The 9,328-nt window shown below is 42.1% G+C and overlaps 1 protein-coding gene across 4 annotated transcripts in view; it reads right to left on the reverse strand.

The window, feature by feature from the left end:
• LOC139762986 (uncharacterized) overlaps positions 1-9,328 on the reverse strand; it is a 74,983-nt gene that overhangs the window by 27,676 nt on the left and 37,979 nt on the right. The window lies entirely within an intron of this gene.

The raw sequence follows: 9,328 nt of genomic DNA on the forward strand, positions 1-9,328 counted from the left end.
CAGTCACCAGCTTCTGCAGTTTCTCACATGAATCAGCCACCAGGGCTGTATCATCAGCGAACAACAACTGACTCATTTCCCAAGCTCTCTCATCCACAACAGACTTCATACTTGCCCCTCTTTCCAGAACTCTTGCATTCACCTCCCTAACAACCCCATCCATAAACAAATTAAACAATCATGGAGACATCACACACCCCTGCCGCAAACCTACTTTCTCTGAGAACCAATCACTTTCCTCTCTTCCTACACGTACACATGCCTTACATCCTCGATAAAAACTTTTCAATGCTTCTAACAACTTGCCTCCCACACCATATATTCTTAATACCTTCCACAGAGCATTTCTGTCAACTCTATCATATGCCTTCTCCAGATCCATAAATGCTACATACAAATCCATTTGCTTTTCTAAGTATTTCTCACATACAGTCTTCAAAGCAAACACCTGATCCACACATCCTCTACCACTTCTGAAACCACACTGCTCTTCCCCAATCTGATGCTCTGTACATGCCTTCACCCTCTCAATCAATACCCTCCCATATAATTTACCAGGAATACTCAACAAACTTATACCTCTGTAATTTGAGCACTCACTCTTATCCCCTTTGCCTTTGTACAATGGCACTATGCACGCATTCCGCCAATCCTCAGGCACCTCACCATGAGTCATACATACATTAAATAACCTTACCAACCAGTCAACAATACAGTCACCCCCTTTTTTAATAAATTCCACCGCAATACCATCCAAACCTGCTGCCTTGCCGGCTTTCATCTTCTGCAAAGCTTTTACTACCTCTTCTCTGTTTACCAAATCATTTTCCCTAACCCTCTCACTTTGCACACCACCTCGACCAAAACACCCTATATCTACCACTCTATCATCAAACACATTCAACAAACCTTCAAAATACTCACTCCATCTCCTCACATCACCACTACTTGTTATCACCTCCCCATTTGCGGCCTTCACTGAAGTTCCCATTTGCTTCCTTGTCTTACGCACTTTATTTGCCTCCTTCCAGAACATCTTTTTATTCTCCCTAAAATTTAATGATACTCTCTCACCCCAACTCTCATTTGCCCTCTTTTTCACCTCTTGCACCTTTCTCTTGACCTCCTGTCTCTTTCTTTTATAGATCTCCCACTCAATTGCATTTTTTCCCAGCAAAAATTGTCCAAATGCCTCTCTCTTCTCTTTCACTAATAATCTTACTAGGGTACAGTTCCTTGATGATATATACATTGGTGTTCTTAAAAGTGGATACCATCAACAATGTGAATATTGATGAGCTGTACTGTTTGGCTGTTCTTCAGAAGGAAGATGTGGTATGGTGCTCTCTTCTGATCCATATGACATTTGCAATTTTTGTATATGAATATAACCTAAGTGAACCATTTGATTTGACAGTACATTTGTGTTGCAGGTAATAAAATGTGACTTAAGTGTCACAAAAGGTCTAACTGTGAGGAATCTCAAGATAAATTCAACCCTTTCTGGTAGAGGCAGCAAAGGGGTGCTGGTAAATGGTGTAGATGCGTCTGAAATAAGAAACCAAGCTGTCCTGACTTCTGGTGGTTCCTCTGTTATTAGAGGTAGAAAGACATTTGTCAATGCATTCACAGCCAATCACCTTAATGCTGGTAAGCCTAGATAATCTCAGATGACATAATACATGTTCTTCATATTTTCTCTTGACAACAGCATGTCACACTTGTCTTGCTCTGTCTTCTCGCCACCTCTGCTGTATATTCTTATGATATTTTGGTGAAAGGCTATATTTACAGCATGTATGCCACATATCCTGTTAATATCTGGTACTGTACCAGTTGCCACTTATCCTTTATACTCTTACTAATTTTTTGTTACCCATCATAGCGAGCCTCTACCCTAATTCCACTTCAGCAATTTATTTAAGGTATCGGGAGCGGGGGGCCAGAAATCCTCCCCTCCTGTATTTTTAACTTTCTAAAATGGGAAACAGAAGAAGGAGTCACGCGGGGAGTGCTCATCCTCCTCGAATTCTCAGACTGGGGTGTCTAAATGTGTGTGGATGTAACCAAGATGTGAAAAAAGGAGAGATAGGTAGTATGTTTGAGGAAAGGAACCTGGATGTTTTGGCTCTGAGTGAAATGAAGCTCAAGGGTAAAGGGGAAGAGTGGTTTGGGAATGTCTTGGGTGTAAAGTCAGGGGTTAGTGAGAGGACAAGAGCAAGGGAAGGAGTAGCAGTACTCCTGAAACAGGAGTTGTGGGAGTATGTGATAGAATGTAAGAAAGTAAATTCTCGATTAATATGGGTAAAACTGAAAGTTGATGGAGAGAGATGGGTGATTATTGGTGCATATGCACCTGGGCATGAGAAGAAAGATCATGAGAGGCAAGTGTTTTGGGAGCAGCTGAATGAGTATGTTAGTGGTTTTGATGCACGAGACCGGGTTATAATGATGGGTGATTTGAATGCAAAGGTGAGTAATGTGGCAGTTGAGGGAATAATTGGTATACATGGGGTGTTCAGTGTTGTAAATGGAAATGGTGAAGAGCTTGTAGATTTATGTGCTGAAAAAGGACTGGTGATTGGGAATACCTGGATTAAAAAGCGAGATATAGATAAGTATACGTATGTAAGTAGGAGAGATGGCCAGAGAGCGTTATTGGATTACGTGTTAATTGACAGGCGCGCGAAAGAGAGACTTTTGGATGTTAATGTGCTGAGAGGTGCAACTGGAGGGATGTCTGATCATTATCTTGTGGAGGCTAAGGTGAAGATTTGTATGGGTTTTCAGAAAAGAATAGTGAATGTTGGGGTGAAGAGGATGGTGAGAGTAAGTGAGCTTGGGAAGGAGACTTGTGTGAGGAAGTACCAGGAGAGACTGAGTACAGAATGGAAAAAGGTGAGAACAATGGAAGTAAGGGGGGTGGGGGAGGAATGGGGTGTATTTAGGGAATCAGAGATGGATTGCACAAAAGATGCTTGTGGCATGAGAAGAGTGGGAGTTGGGTTGATTAGAAAGGGTAGTGAGTGGTGGGATGAAGAAGTAAGATTATTAGTGAAAGAGAGGAGAGAGGCATTTGGACAATTTTTGCAGGGAAAAATTGCAATTGAGTGGGAGATGTATAAAAGAAAGAGACAGGAGGTCAAGAGAAAGGTGCAAGAGGTGAAAAAGAGGGCAAATGAGAGTTGGGGTGAGAGAGTGTCATTAAATTTTAGGGAGAATAAAAAGATGTTCTGGAAGGAGGTAAATAAAGTGCATAAGACAAGGGAACAAATGGGAACTTCAGTGAAGGGCGCAAATGGGGAGGTGATAACAAGTAGTGGTGATGTGAGAAGGAGATGGAGTGAGTATTTTGAATGTTTGTTGAATGTGTTTGATGATAGAGTGGTAGATATAGGGTGTTTTGGTCGAGGTGGTGTGCAAAGTGAGAGGGTTAGGGAAAATGATTTGGTAAACAGAGAAGAGGTAGTAAAGCTTTGCTGGAAGATGAAAGCCGGGAAGGCAGCAGGTTTGGATGGTATTGCAGTGGAATTTATTAAAAAAAGGGAGTGACTGTATTATTGACTGGTTGGTAAGGTTATTTAATGTATGTATGACTCATGGTGAGGTGCCTGAGGATTGGCGGAATGCTTGCATAGTGCCATTGTACAAAGGCAAAGGGGATAAGAGTGAGTGCTCAAATTACAGAGGTATAAGTTTGTTGAGTATTCCTGGTAAATTATATGGGAGGGTATTGATTGAGAGGGTGAAGGCATGTACAGAGCATCAGATTGGGGAAGAGCAGTGTGGTTTCAGAAGTGGTAGAGGATGTGTGGATCAGGTGTTTGCTTTGAAGAATGTATGTGAGAAATACTTAGAAAAGCAAATGGATTTGTATGTAGCATTTCTGGATCTGGAGAAGGCATATGATAGAGTTGATAGAGATGCTCTGTGGAAGGTATTAAGAATATATGGTGTGGGAAGGCAAGTTGTTAGAAGCATTGAAAAGTTTTTATCGAGGATGTAAGGCATGTGTACGTGTAGGAAGAGAGGAAAGTGATTGGTTCTCAGTGAATGTAGGTGTGCGGCAGGGGTGTGTGATGTCTCCATGGTTGTTTAATTTGTTTATGGATGGGGTTGTTAGGGAGGTGAATGCAAGAGTTTTGGAAAGAGGGGCAAGTATGAAGTCTGTTGTGGATGAGAGAGCTTGGGAAATGAGTCAGTTGTTGTTCGCTGATGATACAGCCCTCGTGGCTGATTCATGTGAGAAACTGCAGAAGCTGGTGACTGAGTTTGGTAAAGTGTGTGAAAGAAGAAAGTTAAGAGTAAATGTGAATAAGAGCAAGGTTAGTAGGTACAGTAGGGTTGAGGGTCAAGTCAATTGGGAGGTAAGTTTGAATGGAGAAAAACTGGAGGAAGTAAAGTGTTTTAGATATCTGGGAGTGGATCTGGCAGCGGATGGAACCATGGAAGCGGAAGTGGATCATAGGGTGGGGGAGGGGGCGAAAATTCTGGGAGCCTTGAAGAATGTGTGGAAGTCGAGAACCTTATCTCGGAAAGCAAAAATGGGTATGTTTGAAGGAATAGTGGTTCCAACAATGTTGTATGGTTGCGAGGCGTAGGCTATGGATAGAGTTGTGCGCAGGAGGATGGATGTGCTGGAAATGAGATGTTTGAGGACAATGTGTGGTGTGAGGTGGTTTGATCGAGTAAGTAACGTAAGGGTAAGAGAGATGTGTGGAAATAAAAAGAGCGTGGTTGAGAGAGCAGAAGAGGGTGTTTTGAAATGGTTTGGGCACATGGAGAGAATGAGTGAGGAAAGATTGACCAAGAGGATATATGTGTCAGAGGTGGAGGGAACGAGGAGAAGTGGGAGACTAAATTGGAGGTGGAAAGGTGGAGTGAAAAAGATTTTGTGTGATCGGGGCCTGAACATGCAGGAGAGTGAAAGGCGGGCAAGGAATAGAGTGCATTGGATCGATGTGGTATACCGGGGTTGACGCGCTGTTAGTGGATTGAATCAGGGCATGTGAAGCGACTGGGGTAAACCATGGAAAGCTGTGTAGGTATGTATATTTGCGTGTGTGGACGTATGTATGTACATGTGTATGGGGGTGGGTTGGGCCATTTTTTTCATCTGTTTCCTTGCGCTACCTCGCAAACGCGGGAAACAGCGACAAAGCAAAAAAAAAAGAAAAAAAAAATATTTCTTGCCAATCTTTGGGGGTATAATTAGTTCTTTTAACTGCCTGAAGTATTTTGTATGGACAGCATTTCAAAGATGTATATTTTTTCAAGCTTCCTGTATCAATTATGGTATATTTTTTCTTCAACAGCTAGGGTACAGTTCCTTAATGATATATACATTGGTGTTCTTAAAATGGATACCATCAACAATGTGAATATTGATGAGCTGTACTGTTTGGCTGTTCTTCAGAATGAAGATGTGGTATGGTGCTCTCTTCTGATCCATATGACATTTGCAATTTTTGTTTATGAATGTAACCTAAGTGAACCATTTGATTTGACAGTACATTTGTGTTGCAGGTAATAAAATGTGACAAGTTTCACAAAAGGTCTAACTGTGAGGGATCTCAAGATAAATTCAACCCTTTCTGGTAGAGGCAGCAAAGGGGTGCTGGTAAATGGTGTAGATGTGTCTGAAATAAGAAACCAAGCTGTCCTGACTTCTGATGGTTCCTCTATTATTAGAGGCAGAAAGACATTTGTCAATGCATTCACAGCCGATCACCTTAATGCTGGTAAGCCTAGATAATCTCAGATGACAGTATACATGTTCGTCATATTTTCTCTTAACAGCATGTCACACTTGTCTTGCTCTGTCTTCTCGCCACCTCTGCTGTATATTCTTATGATATTTTGGTGAAAGGCTATATTTACAGCCTGTATGCCACATATCCTGTTAATATCTGGTACTGTACCAGTTGCCACTTATCCTTTATACTCTTACCAATTTTTTGTTACCCATCATAGCGAGCCTCTACCCTAATTCCACTTCAGCAATTTATTTAAGGTATATCTGCAAAGTTTTATTTTTTACATCTTTGCATGATTGATCAAAAGTATTTTGAAGGTTTGTTGAATGTGTTTGATGATAGAGTGGCAGATATAGGGTGTTTTGGTCAAGGTGGTGTGCAAAGTGAGAGGGTTAGGGAAAATGATTTGGTAAATAGAGAAGAGGTAGTAAAAGCTTTACGGAAGATGAAAGCCGGCAAGGCAGCAGGTTTGGATGGTATTGCAGTGGAATTTATTAAAAAAGGGGGTGACTGTATTGTTGAATGGTTGGTAAGGTTAATTAATGTATGTATGATTCATGTTGAAGTGCCTGAGGATTGGCGGAATGCATGCATAGTGCCATTGTACAAAGGCAAAGGGGATAAGAGTGAGTGCTCAAATTACAGAGGTATAAGTTTGTTGAGTATTCCTGATAAATTATATGGGAGGGTATTGATTGAGAGGGTGAAGGCATGTACAGAGCAGCAGATTGGGGAAGAGCAGTGTGGTTTCAGAAGTGGTAGAGGTTGTGTGGATCAGGTGTTTGCTTTGAAGAATGTATGTGAGAAATACTTAGAAAAACAAATGGATTTGTATGTAGCATTTATGGATCTGGAGAAGGCATATGATAGAGTGGATAGAGATGCTCCGTGGAAGGTTTTAAGAGTATATGGTGTGGGAGGCAAGTTGTTAGAACTAGTGAAAAGTTTTTATCGAGGATGTAAGGCATGTGTACGTGTAGGAAGAGAGGAAAGTGATTGGTTCTCAGTGAATGTGGGTTTACGGCAGGGGTGTGTGATGTCTCCATGGTTGTTTAATTTGTTTATGGATGGAGTTGTTAGGGAGGTGAATGCAAGAGTTTTGGAAAGAGGGGCAAGTATGCAGTCTGTTCTGGATGACAGAGCTTGGGAAGTGAGTCAGTTGTTGTTCGCTGATGAAACAGCGCTGGTGGCTGATTCATGTAAGAAACTGCAGAAGCTGGTGACTGAGTTTGGTAAAGTGTGTGAAAGAAGAAAGTTAAGAGTAAATGTGAATGAGAGGAAGGTTATTAGGTACAGTAGGGTTGAGGGTCAAGTCAATTGGGAGGTAAGTTTGAATGGAGAAAAACTGGAGGAAGTAAAGAGTTTTAGATATCTGGGAGTGGATCTGGCAGCGGATGGAACCATGGAAGTGGAAGTGAATCATAGGGTTTGGGAGGCGGCGAAAATTCTGGGAGCCTTGAAGAATGTTTGGAAGTCGAGAACATTATCTCGGAAAGCAAAAATGGGTATTGTTGAAGGAATAGTAGTTCCAACAATGTTGTATGGTTGCGAGGCATGGGCTATGGATAGAGTTGTGCGCAGGAGGGTGGATATGCTGGAAATGAGATGTTTGAGGACAATATGTGGTGTGAGGTGGTTTGATCGAGTAAGTAATGTAAGGGTAAGGTTTTTTTTTTTTCGCTGTCTCCTGCGTTTGCGAGGTAGCGCAGGGAAACAGACGAAAGAAATGGCCCAACCCACCCCCATACACAATGTATATACATACACGTCCACACACGCAAATATACATACCTATACATCTCAATGTACACTTATATATACACACACAGACACATACATATATACCCATGCACACAATTCACACTGTCTGCCTTTATTCATTCCCATCGCCACCTCGCCACACATGGAATACCATCCCCTCCCCCCTCATGTGTGCGAGGTAGCACTAGGAAAAGACAACAAAGGCCACATTCGTTCACACTCAGTCTCTAGCTGTCATGCAATAATGCCCGAAACCACAGCTCCCTTTCCACATCCAAGCCCCACACAACTTTACATGGTTTACCCCAGACGCTTCACATGCCCTGATTCAATCCACTGACAGCACCTCTACCCCGGTATACCACATCGATCCATTCACTCTATTCCTTGCCCTCCTTTCACCCTCCTGCATGTTCAAGCCCCGATCACACAAAATCTTTTTCACTCCATCTTTCCACCTCCAATTTGGTCTCCCACTTCTCCTCGTTCCCTCCACCTCTGACACATATATCCTCTTTCCTCACTCATTCTCTCCATGTGCCCAAACCATTTCAAAACACCCTCTTCTGCTCTCTCAACCACGCTCTTTTTATTTCCACACATCTCTCTTGCCCTTACGTTACCTACTCGATCAAACCACCTCACACCACACATTGTCCTCAAACATCTCATTTCCAGCACATCCATCCTCTTACGCACAACTCTATCCATAGCCCATGCCTCGCAACCATACAACATTGTTGGAACCACTATTCCTTCAAACATACCCATTTTTGCTTTCCGAGATAATGTTTTCGACTTCCACACATTCTTCAAGGCTCTCAGGATTTTCGCCCCCTCCCCCACCCTATGATCCACTTCCGCTTTCATGGTTCCATCCGCTGCCAGATCCACTCACAGATATCTAAAACACTTTACTTCCTCCAGTTTTTCTCCATTTAAACTTACCTCCCAATTGACTTGACCCTCAACCCTACTGTACCTAATTACCTTGCTCTTATTCACATTTACTCTTAACTTTCTTCTTTCACACACTTTACCAAACTCAGTCACCAGCTTCTGCAGTTTCTCACATGAATCTGCCACCAGCGCTGTATCATCAGCGAACAACAACTGACTCACTTCCCAAGCTCTCTCATCCCCAACAGATTTCATACTTGCCCCTCTTTCCAAAACTCTTGCATTCACCTCCCTAACAACCCCATCCATAAACAAATTAAACAACCATGGAGACATCACACACCCCTGCCGCAAACCTACATTCACTGAGAACCAATCACTTTCCTCTCTTCCTACATGTATACATGCCTTACATCCTCGATAAAAACTTTTCACTGCTTCTAACAACTTGTCTCCCACGCCATATATTCTTAATACCTTCCACAGAGCATCTCTATCAACTCTATCATATGCCTTCTCCAGATCCATAAATGCTACATACAAATCCATTTGCTTTTCTAAGTATTTCTCATATACATTCTTCAAAGCAAACACCTGATCCACACATCCTCTACCACTTCTGAAACCACACTGCTCTTCCCTAATCTGATGTTCTGTACATGCCTTCACCCTCTCAATCAATACCCTCCCATATAATTTACCGGGAATACTCAACAAACTTATACCTCTAATTTGAGCACTCACTCTTATCCCTTTTGCCTTTGTACAATATGCACTATGCACGCATTCCGCCAATCCTCAGGCACCTCACCATGAGTCATACATACATTAAATAACCTTACCAACCAGTCAATAGTACAGTCACCCCCTTTTTTAATAAATTCCACTGCAATAACATCCAAATCTGCTGC

The sequence above is a fragment of the Panulirus ornatus genome, chromosome 45 (genome assembly GCF_036320965.1).
Source record: "Panulirus ornatus isolate Po-2019 chromosome 45, ASM3632096v1, whole genome shotgun sequence".
NCBI classification, from domain to species: Eukaryota; Metazoa; Arthropoda; class Malacostraca; order Decapoda; family Palinuridae; genus Panulirus; species Panulirus ornatus.